General features: G+C 42.9%; 1 non-coding gene across 1 annotated transcript; it reads right to left on the reverse strand.

Moving 5' to 3' along the window:
* Positions 1-4782: 4782 nt before the first annotated feature.
* On the reverse strand, positions 4783-4892 carry LOC123581702. Its single transcript, XR_006703952.1, has one exon. It is a non-coding gene; the product is annotated as a U6 spliceosomal RNA (small nuclear RNA).
* Between the last annotated feature and the right edge of the window lie 15199 nt (positions 4893-20091).

The raw sequence follows: 20091 nt of genomic DNA on the forward strand, positions 1-20091 counted from the left end.
CAGGCTTGGACACAGCCTGAAACACAGAACCTATAAATTAATGCCGGTTGAAAAAAGTTTTTTCTGATGACAGTGTCTTTCTCAGATTAGTCTGCTGCCCGATCAGCTTTAGAGAGTGTTGGTTGGTTGGAGTTTTCAAATCCTAACCAACCTTCTTGGCTTTAGCTTCCCTTGTCTTAGTGTCTTAGGAGGCAGCTCAGGGTTCTGTGCCTGGGTGTGAGTGCCCGGCTTGGGTCTGCCCCCAGCCTGTGTGGGAAAGTGAGAACTCCAACTATTTTACCCCCCCGCCCCCCACCACACCCACTTTGCTGGGCCTCCCTCAGAACTAGGATGTTTTCAGGATGCACGGTAGCCACCATCATTTCTGTGCATCTTCCACATGTCGTTAGAGCAACTCATGCTGCTTCTCTTTGGTGCGCTGTATTCATTTCGCTGCCTTCAGAAGAGTGAAGCTCTTAGGCATTTGCTTCTGCCTTGCTACTGTTGTTGATACTGAAACTGTGGAGGTAAGTTTCTCAGCCATAAAAATCCATACCCACTGAATGCGCGATAAGTCAGACCATCAGAATCACACAAACGGGGGTAAACATGCCTCAGAAATGAAATGATACCTCAAGCAAAGTGTTGCTAAATGATAAGAAGATGAGGAACACTTTCTGACATTAGTTTAATCATTCCTAGTAGTTTTATATCAAGATTAAAAGACTTACCTGTACCTGTTATTGCTCTAGAGAAAGGTCAACGGAAAAGCTCGTAAGTGGCATAAAGGGATAAAAGAACAGCTCTGAAGTTGAATAGGGGAACGTTTTGAAGAAAAAAAAAAGGAGAAGCTGTATTTACCTAAAAGAGTCATAGAAAATATGCATGCACTTATAGCCGTTAAATATGAGTGTATTTGGGTCATTTCCGGGCGGCTCAGGACAGAGTGGCCAATTCCTACAGAGCAACAGGTCTATGTTTTATGGTGACTCCTGTGACACACACCTCGTCCATGACTCTCCATCTGTGAGAAAGACACACTGAGGCGGTAGGAAACACAAAGAGACTGTGAAAACCTGTTGTCAGAACCGGATCTGATCAACAAAACAGCCTCAGCATTTCAACAAGGAAAGATACCTCCTACTCTGTTCTCTGCTCCTGCTCCCCCTCCTCCAGGGGCAATGATCCTGACTCCCCCAAGTCTCCTGGGTCCTCCTCACCCGGGTATGATGCCAATACCCCATATGGAGGGCCCTTCCATGATGCCAACGATGGGCCCTCCTCCCCCTGGGTAGATGCCAGTGGGAATGGCTTCTGGAATGAGGCTGCTTATTAGAGGCTGTGTGCCTCTAATGCCTGGGTCCCCCATGATGAGACCTCCCACCCGTCCCCTGATGGTGCTCAGAAATGACTAGACCAGACAGATAAGGAGAGATGGGAACCTCTTTATCTCCATTTTATATTACGTGTCCTACCTCACCTGGAGATCCCAGTGCTGTGACTTACGGTGTTTTCTAACAGTATGACAAGGAAGAAGTACTCCCCCTTCTGATCAAAGAGAGAATAGTTTTGGCAGGGGAGTAGTGGGACCAAAAAAAAAAAAAAAAAAAGCAACTTTCATTTGTATTGTGAAATGTGAAAATGAAACTGTCCACTGTTTTAGTTAGAAAAAAAGTTAAGAAAAGATGAGTGTAACTAGAGTGGTATTCTTAAAAATATTTGTGTTTTTCTTTTTTATCTTTTTCCATGTATTTTTTCCTCTATACCCTGAGGGATTCATATGGCTGAGGTGAGGTATTCATAAGGGGTTGTTACAGTAGGAGTATAAAGAGCATAAAGAATTAACATTCAATTTCTGCCATTGAAGACAGAATTTTGCAGGAATTTTGCAACAACAGACTTTGTTGAGGAAGAGACAGTTTTCTCACATTTTAAGCATATCGAGAACCAAACAGAGAGAACTTGGATCAGAGTATCAGAGTTTCTTCCATAAAGGTAAATAAACACCCCCATCTACCTATGAATCCATGAGACTTGCTGCCCTAAGGATGGAATGAAATACTATTTCACTGAGGGATTATGGGATAAGGAAGGACAAGAGAGGCAGAGTATGTAGGGAGTGAGAGACATCTCAACCTCTCCTCTCTGGGCTAAAATATTTAAATAATATGAAGGGAATGCCAAGGGCAGGGAGCTGCATCCTTGATTGATATTTTGTTCTTGAGAGTTGGGGATTATTTGCAATTTCCCCCCTAATTTGTGACAGAAACCACATCCAATTAAACTCAGTGACCCACTGTTGTTAGGCATAAAGGAGGGACCTAAGCATAGCTTTCCCACTCACCTTTGTTTAATGGAGGGTCTAGAGAAGATCTAGAAGGCTCCCAAATCTCTAGGAAGTACATGAAATTTTGCTGAGACTCTAATTTTGCTTAGAGTCTTCCTCTAAGAGGAAGTTGCTCCAGATTGGGGTGGAGGTTGGGGGGGCCAGGGCGGTGGATGTCACCATGTAGCTGAAGGCTGCGAGGCAGAGCCCCTGGGCCAGGATCACACAGGAGACATTTGTTGGGGAGGGAAAATTTTCCCCTGCCCTTCCAAATTCTTCTGGCTTGTCTAAGAATCAAACTGACATTAAATGAACAGGAGAAAGTCAAATTTAATTTTGGGTTTATGGAGAATGCATGTAAACCTGAGATTCCAAAGACAGGGAAACAAAATGAGGTATATGTGTCATCCTGAACTAAGGAGAAGAGACTTCAGGGGGAGGGAATGCAATTCACAAGAAGATGAAAGGAGTAAATGTTTGGTAGACAGTGTTTGTTGGGCTGCTCAGAAACAATGGGACCAAGAGAGGACTTTGGTCAAACAAGTCTTGCTAGGTTCTTCCCTGTCTACCACATTTAGTTCATATAATATAGTGATCTATGGTGATAGCTCTCTTCCTGGAGCAGGTCCTCTATCCCTAAATTCTTTTAGGTGGTTAAGGGAAAGGTCAAAGTTTCTTCCAGAGCCTTTTGGGCCTTGATGGCTTTTAGCTTTAAATAATTGGCATGCCAAAGTGGCGCATCTAGGGGTGACTTACCCCTGGCCCCTACACACACAACATGTCCAGGAACCAAATTAACCAGTGAGCACTGCTAGGCCCAGAGCAAGCCAAAGAGACCAAACCACAAGTTATACGAAGCACCGTAATTATAAATGTAAATTTGTGCTATAAATGTAGGCATAGGGGCTCCTGGATGGTTCAGTTGGTTAAGCATCAGACTCTTGGTTTTGGCTCAGGTCATGATCTCACAGTTCATGGGTTTGAGCCCCATGTCAGACTCTGCACTGACAGTGTGGAGCCTGGCTGGGATTCTCTCTCTCTCTCTCTCTCTCTCTCTGCCCTCTCTTCTCTCTCTAAAAAAAAAAAAAAAAAAAAAAAAACCAAAAACATTAGAAGAAATAAATGTAAGTATAGAGAAAAGTGTCCAGTCCAAATAGGGTGGTTGATGTAGAGATCAGAAAAGCAAAAGGACACCACCTAGACCATAGATCCCTTTCTCCACTGCTGTGAGTGGGTATCCCATCTGAAGGCAGGTGGGAAGATGGGGGAATTTCTGAAAGCCCGGCATTATCACAACCTGGGAGTCCCAAGCAGAAATCTAGCTGTGTCTCCTGAATGATCCTGGCCGCGGGCTCTGCCTTGTAGTCCTGAAAAGAGATGTTACCTCAAGAGATACCTCAAAATCTCAGACAGATGGCTGGATTGCACTAAAACGTAAATGTTTTCCCTCTGCTACTACTGGCTGGTGGGTGCTTGTGGGCACAATAAGAAGAATGATAGGCAAGATTTAAAAAAGTGTCCATTTTCTCCACCCATCTGAGTGAAGGGTGAGAAATTTACAGCTCCAAGAAATCAATAACACACTTAAAAAACCCAGACCATATAATGTGCCAAATGATAGCCCTAACGTTGAGGGCAAGAGACGCCTTGTGACATTTCAAATTCTAGACATGTGTTGAGAAAATGGTATAAACGCAGGGGGGTTGATTCTGACGGGTACCTTACCAGGTAGGGAATAACAACTACTATTCCTAAGGCTGTGGGGGTAGAGGGGAGAGCATGCCACCTCCATTCCCTGCACTGGAGGGCTTGAGCGAGTTGCCGGACTCCTTAGCATCTTCACCTGAAGACAGAAGGATCCAACACCTCCCTTGGATGGTTTTAAGGTGTACAAACAGTTTAGTAAGTGCTCACAAATATTCACTGTCGTTAAAAAAGGTGAATCTTCTACTGCCTTGTATGAGGTCATAAACTGGAGAGAACTACCTGGGAGGGGCTTCTTTGTGTGTGTAGGGGTGCATGGTGAGTGTCCTGTGGGGGTCTGGGTACTTGGCAGTATTTCATTCTGAATCTGCCCATTGTTCAGTAGATGGTGAATCACGGTTTCATCTGGTCAGGAAAGAGCAGAAAAAGACAATGATATCAATGAGTCATTAACAAGAATCCCGTTGTGTTTGATCATATTAAACGCAGCTTTTGGAGGTCAGAATAAGATCATGACACATAATAAACCAGTTACAGATTAGCTTAGTATCTATGTTTTTAATGTCACAGTAGAGACCATCTCACGGCTAGGTATAATGGCCTCCAATATCTAAGTGTTCCCTGTAAGTTGCTTTCCCTTTCTTATCCATGAATTTATCTGAATCTTTGAAAAAAAAATCTGTTGGCATGATCCCTCTTTAAAAAAAAAATCATTTATTTATTTATTTTCCATTGTAATTAACTGTGTTATCTTAGTTTCGGGGATGTACAATGAAAATGTGGGATGCTTCATAAATTTATGTACTATCCTTGCACAGAGGCCATGCTAATCTTCTGTGTTTCAAGGTTCCAATTTTAGATTATGTGCTGCCGAAGTGAGCACACTGGCATGATCTCTTCAACGTAATGGGCTCCCTCGGTTTTTGCCCACAGTTTATCTGTTAAGAAGAAAAAGTCCTCTTATTTGTAATAAAACCACCTCTCCCAAGCACAAGCATTTTTATTTGTTATTTTATCAGACAAAAGAAATTAGGGAAAACATATTTTTATTTCCATGATGCATATTCATCTTTAAATTGAGATCATTTGAAAGTGACCTGGCAAATGAAATCGACTATTTACAGAGGCACAGAAGATACTGTTCTCTCTACCCCAGGAAAAAAAACCCAAGATGATTAAAAAAAAATCTTTTTTCTTTAACATTATTCAGTTTTTTTTTTATTACTGATGCATGTTTATTGCATCAAAAAATCAATGCAGTATTTAGATTGGTGTTTTTTTTTTTTTTTAATTTTTTTTTTCCAACGTTTATTTATTTTTGGGACAGAGAGAGACAGAGCATGAACGGGGGAGGGGCAGAGAGAGAGGGAGACACAGAATCGGAAACAGGCTCCAGGCTCTGAGCCATCAGCCCAGAGCCCGACGCGGGGCTCGAACTCACGGACCGCGAGATCGTGACCTGGCTGAAGTCGGACGCTTAACCGACTGCGCCACCCAGGCGCCCCTAGATTGGTTTTTACAATGTTATTCAGTTTTGAGAGACAGAGAGCATGAGGGGGAGGGGAAGAGAGAAAGGGGAGACACAGAATCTGAAGCAGGCTCTAGGCTCTGAGCTGTCAGCGCAGAGCCTGATGCGGGGCTCAAACTCATGAACTGTGAGATCATGACCTGAGCCCAAGTCAGACGCTTAACTGACTGAGTCACCCAGGTGCCCCGATGATTTTTTTTTTAAGTTTATGTATTCTCAGAGGGAAAGAGAGTGAAAGCAGAGGAGGAGCAGAGAGAGAGGGAGAGAGAGAATCCCAAGCACTCCACACTGTCAGCACAGAGCCTGATGCAGGGCTGGAACTCATGAACTGTGAGATCATGACCTGAGTGGAGATCAAGAGTCAGACATTTAACCGGCTGAGCCATCCATGTGCCCCCCAAAACAAGATGATTTCTTAAAATGGCTGCAGCCTGTCTCTCTCTGTGAAACCCAAAGCCCTCTCCCAAGAGCTAAAGTTTGGGAATTGTTGGGGACAAAATTTCCCAGCAAGACTTCTCTGCTTTTCTGAGGTGTGGTTAAGCACAGCACCTAATATGGATATTCTGGTCCTTACTTCTCATTGGAGAATTAAGGAAACAAGCTCTAGATGACTAGTCAATTAATTGAGTGGTTGTACACTCAGCATACTTCCTGGGAAGAAGGAAAGAAAGAAAAAGAAAAACACGAACAATATTGTGAGACAATTCTTCCCGCGTCTCTTGTGTTTTTGCCTGTCTTGTGAACAGAGGCACTGAGTGACTTTGCTTTGGGCTATCTTTTCAATGATGTGTGTATAGCAAACAGCCTTGGAAGACAGAGACAACGTCTCCCTCTGGAACACAGCACAGGCATGCTTACTGTCCTTGTAAAAGGCTGGGTTCCTGCAACACACCTGTTAACCTGAAAGTAAAGAGGCACAATGAGAGGCAAATGTGCTTTTATTTGGGTTAAAAGAATTGCAGTTCAGGGAGTACAGATTCAGGTAGGAATCCAAATAGTGTCCCGCTTGTAGGGTGAATGCAAGAGGTTTTTATGAGGAAAAGTAGGGAGCTACCTGAGGTGAAGAAAAGAAAGAAAAAAACTTTCTAGGGGTGTGTGTGATAATGGCTAGGTTACTCTGGGATATACATTGACTGACTACTGAGTCTGTCCTCAGAAAGTCTCTTACTATCAGTCTTGTGATCAGGATTTCCTTTCTTTCACTGCCTTTCCCAGTAATTGCTTGAAACAACTGCCCTGTTGCCCTGTCCAAAGGTGGAGAAGGCAGTTTCTCTGCAGTACCTGCTCCATTTTAAAATGGCTCCAGTCATGTCAATTTTTCACACGCTCCCCCGTGTGCAGGTGGGTGTCCCCTGAATCTCTCTGCATTGCCCTTTGGGAAGTGGGGCTCAGAGAATTGACACAAAAAATGCAAATATTCTGGCAACTGCCATTGCTGTGAGTGACCAGGTGTTTTGACTCTGACTTGGGAGTTTTGCATCCTCTGGTTTAGCCTGCATTGTTGAATAGTGATCTCGGTTCTTCGATTCCCCATGAAGGATTTATGTGAGGATTAGCACTCAAATAAAGCTAGCCAGAAGGAAGGAAGCGAGCACAAAGCAGTTTATTAAGGAGAGTACGCTCTCAAGGAGGGAGAGTGGACAGGCACAGAGGTGTCAACTGCTCTGGGTTAAGGGTTTCTTTTCTTTTTATGTTTGCATAGATTATGGGTCGTGGTGACTGAGGTTGCTTCATCAGAAGGACTCCTCCTATAAGCTGGAAGGGGGAGTTTTTAGCCCACAAGATTCTTACCAGAACTGTCATGGCTTCTTTCCCCAGGAGGGGGTTGAAACCACAATGCAAATGTATCCCAGTGAAGCTATAGGTTACCCTGGGGCAGAGGTTGAAGAGGAGACCTTGCGTTCTGCACCTGTGGCCTCTGGGAGCTGGAAACTGTAAAGCCAGGATGTTAAAATCCTCAAAGTGAAGATGTTGTGCCCTCAGTCTTCTAATGTGTCACCTATTTGTCACCGTCTTTGCCTCTGGCTCTTGTCTGACTGCCCACTCAGTCACTCGGTCAAGGATCCGTAATGGCGGCCAACTGAGAGTGGATCTTCCAAGGGAAGCTGAGTGCAGTTACCTGAAAAGGAAGGAGTGGATGCAAGACAAAGAATGACCTGAACATCTGCCCCCTGAGACGTATAGTTCTGTGTCTGTGGTCCTTCTCTCCTACTGATTTTCTTGCTTAGTGGCTCTTCTGATCCTAGTACTAGTTTACCCTTATAGCCAAGCAAATCTTTCTCACTCAGGAGTGCCTTTGGACCTCTTGGTATCTCACTTCTGGAAAAATGTACTGTATGGAAAAATGTACTTAAGGGCATCTGGATGGCTTAGTTGGTTAAGTGTCCAACTCTTAATTTTGGCTCAGGTCACGATCTTATGGTTGGTGAGATCGAGCCCTGAATTGGACTCTGTGCTGAAAGTGTGGAGCCTGCTTGGGATTCTCTCCCTCCCTCTCTTTCTCTACCCCTCTGCTGCTCTCTCTCTCTCTCAAAATAAGTAAATAAACATTTTAAAAATTTTATAAAAAAATAAAGTAGGCACTCAATAAATTACAGCTATTGATGACTTTGATCTGAGTTCCCTTGTATCCTATGGCTATATGACTTTGGAAGACAGAGAATAGTATTTTGGATTTATTAAAGTCTTTTTTTAAATGTTTATTAATTTTTGAGAGAGAGAGAGAGAGAGAGAGAGAGAGACGGAGTTTGTGAAGAGGAGGGTCAGAGAGAGAGGGAGATGCAGAATCTGAAGCTGTCTCCAGGCTCCGACCTGCCAGCACAGAGCCTGAGGCAGGGCTTGAACTCATGAACTATGACATCATGACCTGAGCTGAAGTCGGACACTTAACTGACTGAGCCCCCCAGGTGCCCCAAGGATTTATTAAAGTCTTCAGCAAATATTAAAATATGATGTAAAAGTGATATTAATCTAGTAAATATGTGTTAAAATGAACTGTTGAGAAATAGCTTGTTACTGGTGTCAAACTTCTTGTGTGGGGGAAATCACTTAGTAATATAAAATAGATATAAAATAACACCGGCATTCTTCACAGAACTAGAACAAATAATCCTAAAATTTGTATGGAACCAGAAAAGACCCCGAATAGCTAAAGCAATCTTGAAAAAGAAAACCAAAGCAGGAGGCATCACAATCCCAGACTTCAAGCTATACTACAAAGCTGTAATCATCAAGACAGTATGGCACTGGCACAAGAACAGACAGATCAATGGAACAGAATAGAAAACGCAGAAATGGACGCACAAAGGTATGGCCAACTAATCTTTGACAAAGCAGGAAAGAATATTCAATGGAATAAAGACGGTCTCTTCAGCAAATGGTGCTGGGAAAATGACATCCACATGCAGAAAAATGAACCTAGACCACTTTCTTACACCATACACAAAAATAAACTCAAAATGGATGAAAGACCTTAATGTAAGACAGGAAGCCATTAACATCCTTGAGGAGAAAGCAGGCAAAAACCTCTTTGATCTTGGCCTCACAACTTCTTACTCAACATGTCTCTGAAGGCAAGGGAAACCAAAGCAAAAATGAACTACTGGGTCCTCATCAAAATAAAAAGCTTCTGCATAGTGAAGGAAACAGTCAGCAAAATGAAAAGGCAACCGACAGAATGGGAGATGATATTTGCAAATGACATATCAAATAAAGGGTTAGTATCCAAAATCTATAAAGAACTTATCAAACCCAACACCCACAAAACAAATAATCCAGTGAAGAAATGGGCAAAAGACACGAACAGACACTTCTCCAAAGAAGACATCCAGATGGCAAACCAACACATGAAAAAATCCTCCATGTCACTCATCATCAGGGAAATACAAATCAAAACCACCATGAGATACCACCTTACACCTGTCAGAATAGCTAACATTAGCCATTCAGGCCACAACAGATGTTGGTGAGGATGCAGAGAAAGAGGATCTCTTTTGCATTGCTGGTGGGAATGCAAACTGGTGCAGCCACTCTGGAAAATAGTATGGAGGTTCCTCAAAAAACTAAAAACAGAACTGCCCTACGACGCAGCAATTGCACTACTAGGTATTTATCCAAGGGATATAAGTGTGCTGTTTCGAAGGGACACATGCACCCCAATGTTTACAGCAGCACTATCAACAATAGCCAGAGTATGGTAAGAGCCCAAATGTCCATTTATGGATGAATGGATAAAGAAGATGTGAAATATATATATATATATATCCATCCAATGGAGTATTACTCGGCAATCAAAAAGAATGAAAGCTTGCCATTTGCAATTACATGGATGGAACTAGAGTGTATTATGCTAAGTGAAATTAGTCAGAGAAAGACAAATATCATATGACTTCAGTCATATGAGGACTTTAAGAGACAAAACAGATGAACATAAGGGAAGGGAAGCAAAAATAATATAAAAACAGGGAGGAGGACAAAGCATAAGAGACTCTTAAATATGGAGAACAAACAGGGTTACTGGAGGGCTTGTGGGAGTGGGGATGGGCTAAATGGGTAAGGGGCACTAAGGAATCTACTCCTGAAATCATTGTTTCACTATATGCTAACTAATTTGGATGTAAATTAAAAAAATAAAATTAAAAAAAAAAAAGAAAGGGAGGCTGGTCCCTCCTGGATATCAGATAGCCATGCAGCCTAAAAAAAAAAAAAAAAAAAAAAAAAGCTAAAATCCTTCTTTTGGTAAATATAAACTGTGATCCATTCTGTTCTGGGATTTTGGATAATGCAACAACTTTTGGTTATATCCTTGCTGAGAACTTTAAGATTCAGTGTGAGTGGAGATGAACTGGAGAGTGGAGTAAAATGTGAGTGGAGAGAAATATAAAGTTTATTTATTTTGAGAGAGAAAAAGAGTGCGAGTCGGGGAAGGGCATAGAGAGAGAGAGAGAAGCTCAAGCAGGCTCTGTGCTGTCAGGGCAGAGCCTGATGCTGGGCTCCACTTCACGAACCATGAGATCATGACCTGAGCTGAAGTCAAGAGTCAGGTGCTTAACCGACTGAGCCACCCAGGCGCCCTGGGAAATACTTTACCTAAAATATTTGATTAGAATGATGGCAAATTTAATTCAAAAATTAATAAAGAGGGCGCCTGGGTGGCTCGGTTAAGCATCTGATTCTTGATTTCAGTTCAGGTCATGATCCCAGGGTCATGGGATTGAGCCTCTTGTTGGACTCAGTGCTGAGCAGGGAGTCTGCTTAAGATTCTCTCTGTCTCTGTCTCTCTCTCTTTTTCTCCTCCCTTTCTCCCCAGCTCATGCACTCTCTCTCTCTCTAAAAAAAAAAAAAAATTAATAAGGAGAATGGGAAGATAGGTGATGGTTTCAGTATGTAAGAGCTAGTTTAACTACATGTGTGGCTCACATGTAACAGAAGGTACATGTAACATGTACAGAAGGTAAACTTCTTCTGTAAAAAGAGACTAGGTATCTTCCTGAATGCACCCAGTCTCAGGACCAATACTGTGCCCTAAGATTCTCTCAAAGATCAGAGACCTTGGGGCTCCTGGGTGGCTCAGTCGGTCAAGCGTTCGACTTCAGCTCAGGTCATGATCTCATAGTTCTTGAGTTCATGCCCTGCGTCGGGCTCTGTACTGACAGCTCAGAACCTGGAACCTGCTTCAGATTCTGTGTCTCCCTCTCTCTCTGCCCCTTCCCTGCTCATGCTCTGTCTCTCTCTGTCTCAAAAATAAATAAAAGCATTAAAAAAAAAAAATCAGAGACCTTGGGGCTCCTGGGTGGCTCAGTCGGTTAAGCGTCCGACTTCAGCTCATGTCATGATCTCATAGTTCGTGAGTTTGAGCCCCGTGTTGGGCTCTGGGCTGACAGCTTGGAGCCTGGAGCCTGCTTCAGATTCTGTGTCTCCCTCTCTCTCTGCCCCTCTCCCACTCTCTCTCTCTCTCTCTCTCTCTCTCTCAGAGAAATAAATAAACATTAAAAAAAACTAAAAAAGTAAATCAATGCAAAGATCAGAGACCTCATTCCAAAGCATTCCAAACCATCTCTCTTGAAATAGAAGGAATAGGAGTATCTCTTTTCCACACTCATATTAAGATGCCTTCAAAATTCTATCCCTTGCTTTTCTTCTCTGGGTTTAATATTTTATAGACTAAATGTTTAATCATTCCTTTTAGGAATTTAAATGTTTAAATTCCTTTTAGAATTTAGAGCAATTCTTTGAAAATGATATGTAATTCAAATGGGTACAAAGCTTTACTCAAAGGAATTAAATCCAAAGCAACTTGCCTTTGCCTTTGGCAGAGATGTGCCTACTTGAGGCAGAGACTGGCAGATTTGTGGGTCTCTAGGGTGAAAGCTGTTTCTAGGTTCCTAGAAACACAGTCACAAGGGAAAACATAACCAAATAGCCAAGAAGATATTCTTTTGTTTTACTTTTGTTAAATGACTTCATTTTAATATGAAAAATCACAAGAGAAAATTTAAGAGTTCTAATAAACAAACAGAAAAAGTAGACTGGAGAGTTTGAACTTGAAGATTAGTGAAAATCTACAGAAACAAAGAACTGTTAGGAGAGTTTTGGCTCCTGGGGCACCTGGGTGGCTCAGATGGTTAAGCAGCCAACTTTTTTTTGTTTTGTTTTGAATAAAATTTTTACAGTTTATTTATTTATTTTTTGAGAGAGAAAGAGAGAGCAAGCAAGCAGAGAGGGGCAGAGAGAGAGAGGGAGAGAAAGAATCCCAAGCAGTCTCTGAGCTGTCATCACAGAGCCCAACATGGGGCTTGAAACCACAAGTCATGAGATCACGACCTGAGTGAAATCAAGAGTCAGACACTTAATCGACTGAGCCACCCAGGCACCCAGGGTCTGACTCAGTCTCAGCTCAGGTTTTGATCTCAGGGTCATGAGTTCAAGTACCACGTTGGTCTCCACACTGGGCATGGGGCCTACTTAAAAAATAACAATAGGGGTGCCTGGGTGGCTCAGTTGGTTAAGCAACTGACTCAGTTTGCTCATGGCTCAGGCCATGATCTCATGGTTCATGGGTTTGATCCCCATGTTGGGTTCTGTGCTGACAGCTCAGAGCCTGGAGCCTGCTTCAGATTCTGTGTCTCCCTCTCTCTCTGACCCTCCCCAATTCACTCTGTCTCTCTCTCTCTCAAAAAAAGATATTAAAAAAATATATAAAAAATACAAAATAAATAAATAAAATAATAAATAACAATAAAAAGGAAGCTAGTGGCTTCCAAATTTTGTTGCATGTCAGAACGACTTGGGGGAGTCTTTAAAAACTATGTGAGGCCATGTGACTGCAGAGGCTTGTACCTACAAGTCTGGAATGCCAATATTCACCAGAAATTGGAAGAGGCAAGGAGTAAAATCTTCCCTAGAGCTCTGGAGGGAAGGTGGCCCTGCCAGCATCTTGATTTCGGACTTCTGGCCTCCAGATCTATGAAAGAATACACTTCCATTGTTTGAAACCACTCAGTTTTTGGTGATTTGTCATGGAAGCTGTAGGAAACTAATATATTACCTAATGCTGCTACAGCAGCAGAGCAGATGTTAAAATGAGGGATAAGGTTGATAAATGCAGGCTTCTTGACATAAATGCATCACAGCCAGAGGGCAGCTTTGTGCTTTCAGGTTCAAGTGTCTCTATTGTGGGAGGCTGGGCTGGAGTCACAGTCTGGCAGGCCATTGCCAACGTGAAAGAGCCTCTGCCTCAAGTATCTTTTATTTTTGTATCATTTAGGACTTTTTCAGTTGTGACAAAAAAAAAAAAAAAAAAAAAAAAAGTCCGTCTGACCTCCCTAAAACTGGTGGATAGATGCTTGACTGAGAGATCCTGGTAGAAGGCACAATGTCTTCGTTAGACAATCGAAAAATGAAAGTGGGGTGGAATTTCTTTTCCTCTGGCAGTTCTGTCCCCTCCACTTGGGCTCTATTCTCAGACAAGTTCTGCCCTTGGGGGCAGCTACAGATCTTCTGTCTTCACAACCATATTGCCTCTGTCTCCTGACACTTCACTGCAGTGAGAGGGCCACTCACTGAACCCATGGCTATGGACAGCACAATACCAAGAATTGATTGGTTTAGGCCAGTGTAAAGTGTACATATATCTAGATATGTGCTGATGTTCTTGCGTGTTTGATTCTGCCTCAAAGCTAAGTTTTAATGATTAGGGGTTCTGGTTCATTGTAATTTTTTAAAATTTTATTTTAGAGAGAGAGTGCATGTGAACAGGAGAGGGGCAGGGGAGAGACAGAACCTTAAGCAGACTCCACACTCAGCACAGAGCCCGACATGGGGATCGATCCCACGACCCTGGGATCATGACCTGAGCTAAAATCGAGAGTTGGATGCTCAACAGACTGAGCCTTCCAGGGACCCCTTTAGTAATTTATTCTTACAGATAGAACACCTGTATTTTAGTCTTGTTGGTCTTCATCAATTAGCATTCAGAAACTGTTTTTTTTTTTTTTTGGCATAAATTTGGCTTTTTTTGGCTTTGTTATCAGATTCCAAGAACAAGTGAGTTCATATAGTATTTTTCTTTTGCTGTCTGACTTAATTCACATAGCATGATGCCCTTAAGATCCATCCATATTGTCAAAAATGGCAGGATTTTCTTTGTTTTATGGCTGAATAATGTTCCCCTTAGTATTTAGAAGGCATTATTCATTTGTCATCCTGGGAAGTGATGATGGCATCTTGATTTCTTATCCTTTGTTTCTGACATTTTTCCTCTTTGGTGGCTTATATTTGTGTGAGCCCATTCTATCTGTCATTTAGCTCTGGGAAATTTTTTTGAATTATTTCTTTAATAATTTCCTCTCTTTTATCTTCTGTTTTGTTTTGTTTTTTAAAGTCAGACACTGCACCTTCTAAACCTCCAACTGCCTTTCCTCTCCTGGTTCCCATGTTTTTATGTTTTTGCTGTATTTTCTAGGGCATTTTCTCAACTTTATTTTCTAACCCTTCACTGATCTTTTACAATTTTTTTTTTAATGTTCATTTATTTATTTTGAGGGAGAGAGAGAGAGAGAAAGAGAGTACGTGTGAACAGGGGAGGGGCAGAGAGAGGGAGAGAGAGAATCCCAAGCAGGATCCGTACTGACAGAGCAGAGCCCCAGGCCTGACTTGGGGCTCAATCTCACGAATTGTGAGATCATGACCTGAACTGAAATCAAGAGTCAGACACTCAACCAACTGAGCCACTCAACCAGGTGCCCCACAGTTTTGTTTTAAATTTCCAAGTTCTCTGTTTTTTTTTTTTTTTTTTTTTTTTTTTAAGCAATCCTTCCTTGTTTCTTGAAGTCATCTCTTAGGATGTCAATGAGTATTTTGTGTTTCAAGTTTTTCTTTTGCTTCATGGCCTTTCTCTTGTCTTGTTTGCCTGTTTTGATATTTTCTCTCACATTAGAAGCTTTCTACACATTGTCCATTCTTCTTTATGTGAGGCATTAACAAGCTGATGTAGGCTCTATGTGCGGGCAGGGCCTGTCAGCAGCTTCACTGTAGGATGATCCTGGGGGTACAGAGTTATTTATTAGGGGACTCTCAAATGTCAGACTTTCCCCTTTACTTGGTTGGTTTCCCCAGAAAAGAATTGTACCTCCTGTCTGAAATGGGGTGATTTAATCCCAGATATCTGGGCACTGAATGGAGGTAAGGGGCAGAGAGTCTCTATAGATCAGTACATAGACTCTGTACTTCTCTGGTTGTTTCATGCCTTATTTTTGTCTTCTACTGTTCAGGATGTCCTTACATTCAGACTCTTTCAGGTTTGATTCACCAGGGCAGGGGGTCTCAAATTCTTTGCTTTCAAAAGCCCTCTACATGACCTTAAACATTATGGAGCCCTCCAAAGACCATTTGTTTGTGTTGGTTATATCAATTGATATTTACCATGTTAGAAATTACAACAGAAATTTAAGAAGTAGTTATTAATTCATTAAAAATAACTATAATAAACACATTGCATTTTAATACAAACACATGTTTATAAAAAAAAAAGCTAAAATTTCCAAAATAAGCAAACAATTTAGTGAGAAGAGTAGCATTGTTTTATATTTTTGCAAATTGTTTAAGTGCTCAGCTTAAACAGAAGACAGCTGGGTTCTCATTTCTGCTCTGCACATATTCTTTAGAAAACTGCACTCTTGACTAAGGAGAGTAAAAAAAAAGGCAAATAATATTCTGGCATTATTGTAAAGACAGCTTTGGGCACCTGGGTGGCTCAGTCAGTTGGGTGTCTGACTTTGGCTCAGGTCATGATCTCATGGTTTGTGGGTTTGAGCTCTGCATCAGGCTCTGCACTGGCAGGGTGGAGCCTGCTTGAGATTCTCTCTTTCCTTCTGCCCCTCCCCTGCTTGTGCGCTCTCTCTCTGTCTCTTGAAACAAAATAAAGCATTAAAAAAGAATTGGGTAGCTGGGGCTAATGCATCCTATTTGATCATGTTTCTTTCCCCCAGTTTAGGAAGAGATGAACATCCAAATGGAATCCATAAACAGATATACTTAACTTTCTCTAGCTGGTATCCAAGGCACTCTCTTTAAATATTTAAAAAATATTTATTTATTTTTGAGAGAGAGAGAACATGAGGAGGGGAGGGGTCGAGAGAGAGGGGGACAGGGGATCCAAAGTGGGCTCTGTGCTGACAGCACAGAACCTGATGCAGGGCTCTAACCTGCGAACCATAAGATCATGTCCTGATCTGAAGTCGGATGCTCAACTGACTGAACCAGCCAGGTGCCCCTAAATTTTTAATTCCATCAAGTACTTTTGATTTAAAAGAAGAATAATAATGCAACACAGTCGGATCCAAAGTGTGTATAGCCAAAACCCATGGAAGGAGAAGGGTGGGAACGATCTAAGTCTGTCTCCCACAGGGGCTCTTCCCTTCATCTTGGAGACGCCACCACTTCTACATACAAGGAACCTCTGCCAAGAACATTTTCCTATGACCACCTTGTCAGCAAGGTGAGTTTTTAGTTGGTCCTTATACTTGGGTCTGATACTACTTTGTGAAGCCTTCTCAGCTCAGCTACCCCACCATCTCCTCAAGTCTTTCCTCAGAAAGATCAGGCAGTTACTTTCATCACTGATGGCCTGGGTGTAGTTTTTAAAGATACCGTATATCTAACATATAACTTTATTTTTTAAGTTTATTTATTTATTTTGAGAGCGAGAGAGAGAGAGAGAGGCAGAGAGAAGGGGGGAGAGAGAATCCCAAGGAAGCTCTGCACTGTCAGCATGGAGCCCGATGTGGGGCTTTGACCCACAAACTGCGAGATAATGACCTGAGCAGAAATCAAGAGTTGCTTACTCAATGGATTGAGCCACCCAGGTGCCTCTAGCTTTATTATTTTTTTTTTTAATGGAATTTAACATTGAACTTGAGCCCCATTTAGTTAATTCTGAGTCGTCCTACTTCTTGTAGGGAGGGAAAGAGGCATCTTATTCTTGGGTCATTGGCCCATACTGGCATCTGTCTATCTCAGTCACAATGGCTTATTCCTGCCTGTTTTAGTCATCAGCTTCCATCCTTGCTAGCATCCATGAAATACTGGCTTTCTCAAATGGCTTCAAGTGAAAGTTCTAGAAGATATTCCCTGCTTCTTTAATCTGACTGACCTCAAGACTTCTTTAGGTTCTTGGGCTTTCTCTGCTGCACGGAGCCTCCATAGGGTCAGGTCAAGGAGACTTGTGATGCTCTTTGAAGCCACATTGGGTCATGAGAACTCAGCGGGGGCTGTCTCTAGCTCCCTCTATCTGGTCGCCATGTCTGCTCCACCACTGCAGAGTCTGGATGAATTCTAGCCTTTCATTTAGGAAGCAAAGTTCAGCTCTTGAATGATCACACATCCCCAAACGTAGCGGTGGATCCTTTCAGCTGAAGTGGGCAGAGGTAGTTTTCAGGGCCACTTGCTAGTCTCTGGCACTCTTGCGTTCCTTCCGACTGCTGGTGCAGCTGAGAGAGCCCCTGTCATGGGTGGAAAAAGGTCTCTGCAAGTAGCCATATTTGTGCTTTATATCTGGACTTGGAAGCACCAAAGCCAGTAATCTGAATCCTTTGTTCTCTGGGTTGCCTGTGACAGGCTCCCTCATATCCCTTCACTCCCTGAAACAACGGGCACGAATTGTGACTTCTTTCTCTGTCAGGTATATTGTGTGTGTAGGTGTGTGTAGCTTGTTGTCCCCATTTTTTGAGGTTTTATTTTTGGAGATATAAGTGTACTATTTTTTGCTCTTTTTCCCGTTCTCCCTTTCTGGCTGACTATAATTCATATATGACAACCGGAACAGCTGTGTGACACGTCCTTGAGCATGTACGTCAGATTCTGAGGATGGCAGGGCAGGAAATGAAGAGGAGCCTGGGTCCCCGGTAACTTCATGCCCTGGGCTGCCTACCCTGAGACAAACAGCCCTATGCTTGGATCGTCTGCTGTGACAGAATCCTCCCTATGTATTTAAGCTCCTAGTATTTTTTTTTTTCAAATTTTATTATTTTGAGAGAGAGAGAGAGAGAGAGAGAGAAGTGTAAATGGAGGAGGGGCAGAGAGAGTGAGAGCGAGAGCGAGAGAACCCCAAGCAGGTTCCACGCTGTCAGCACAGAGCCTGGTGCGGGGTTGCATCTCACCAACCATGAGATCATGATCTGAGCTGAAATCAAGAGTTGGAGGCTTAGCTGACTGAGCCACCCAGGCGCCCCTAATATTTTTCTTTAAGTAGAGCTAAACCTACTTCTGATACTGCTGCCCTAATCATTTCAAACTTGAGCCTATAAGTACAGAGTAGACACAAAGGGAAACAGGACCTCCTCGCCACTGTCAAGGAGCCCACCAGCCAGGATGATGGAAAGAACTTGCACAATCAGCCAGCACAAGGTGAAGTTGGATACATGCAGAAGGATATGGAAAATGCGGAGGGCTGAGGCTAAAGATGTGCGAGTGTAGCATGGAGCAAATAGGGTGAGAGACCCGGGAAAGGATGGATATTGATGGAAAAGGATAGATTTTGTTTTGTTTTGTTTGGAAGGGAGGGGCTTCCCAGGCAGAATGAGTAACATGAGCAAAGGAGGATTGCTCGACACCTGTTCGAGAAGTGCCACGTTGTCTAGTTTGGCAACGTTCCTGTGCAGAGAAGCGCAAGGAGAGAGGAGGGTAGAGATGGGCTGAGGTACATTGAATGCCCATGTAGCAGGGTCCACTGAAAAATAGTGATGAGCTTCTCCATTTTTATTTCCATGCTCTTGGCTTTCTCTGCAGTCAGCCAAGGCCTACAACTTCGTTGGGAGCAGAGACGTTTGCATTCTTAAAGTTCAAGGTGGAAATGAAAAGCAAGTGTTAATATTGAGCTTATGAAACTCAACATAGAATTTAGCAGCAAGACAATGAGCTTGGAAGCCAAGTTTTGTCTTCAAAGGAAGACACCTTTCTGACTTCCTTTAACAGGTGGAGAACACATCCCTTAGGACTCAGGTCATAGGATTCTGCTGCAGTGTTCATTATTTATGTATTAAAAAAATTTTTTTTAATGCTTATTTATTTTTCAGAAAGACACAGAGCACGAGCAGCAGAGGGGCAGAGAGAGAGGGAGACAATAGAATCTGAAGCGGTCTCCAGGCTCCGAGCTGTCAGCACAGAGCCCGATATGGGGCTCGAACCCATGAACCGTGAGATCATGATCTGAGCTGAAGTCAGGCACTTAACTGACTGAGCCACCCAAGCACCCCTGCAGTGTTTAAAAGACTCCCTGTGGGGGTCGCCTGGGTGGCTCAGTCCATGAAGCATCTGACTCTTGATCTCAACTCAGGTCTTGGTCTCAGGGTTGTGAGTTCAAGCCCTGTGTTAGATTTCACACCAAGTGTGGATCCTACTTAAAAAAAAAAATACAACAGAAAGAAAAGATTCCCCTGTCCCTTTTAGGGCCTGGCTAGGCCCTAAGGCTTGATGCCCATGTAGGAATCAAAACTAAGACAGAATGATGCTTCCCAACCTGTGTCCTGCCAGTGGGTTAGAGGCACCTTTTAACCTTTGGTCTTCAGGAAAACCTGGCATGACCTGAGGTAACCAGGCTCCTTGGCTGGTAGTTTCTGGACATGGATAATCTTGTCTGGGACTTAAGCAGAATGGAATCAGGTACTCTCCCTGGGCTTGGCCTTCATGCTCTACACTCGGGCATGAACTTCAGCAGCGAGCTGATGGGTAGGGTGTGTGGCTATCCATTGTGGACCCATGGCCTCTGATGCTGCTGGAGATCACTCTTCTTCCAGGTTGAGCTCAGGAGCAGGGGGTGCAACCTGTGCATTTATCGTCAAGGTTCATAGTAGAGGGAGATCTGGTGAGAGCTTCTGGTAGACCTCTTGTAGCTGTTTTTCTGCATATTAGATGCTTTCACTGAAGTACAGCAGATGTACCCTTTTATAGGCCCGAGCTAGCGACAGTGTGGCTGCTCTTACAATGCATGAGCCTCTTTGCAAATTATCTTTACCATTAGTATGAATACTTGACGTGGGGAAAAGTTGGGTTGGAAATG

The sequence above is a fragment of the Leopardus geoffroyi genome, chromosome A1 (assembly GCF_018350155.1).
Source record: "Leopardus geoffroyi isolate Oge1 chromosome A1, O.geoffroyi_Oge1_pat1.0, whole genome shotgun sequence".
NCBI classification, from domain to species: domain Eukaryota; kingdom Metazoa; phylum Chordata; class Mammalia; order Carnivora; family Felidae; genus Leopardus; species Leopardus geoffroyi.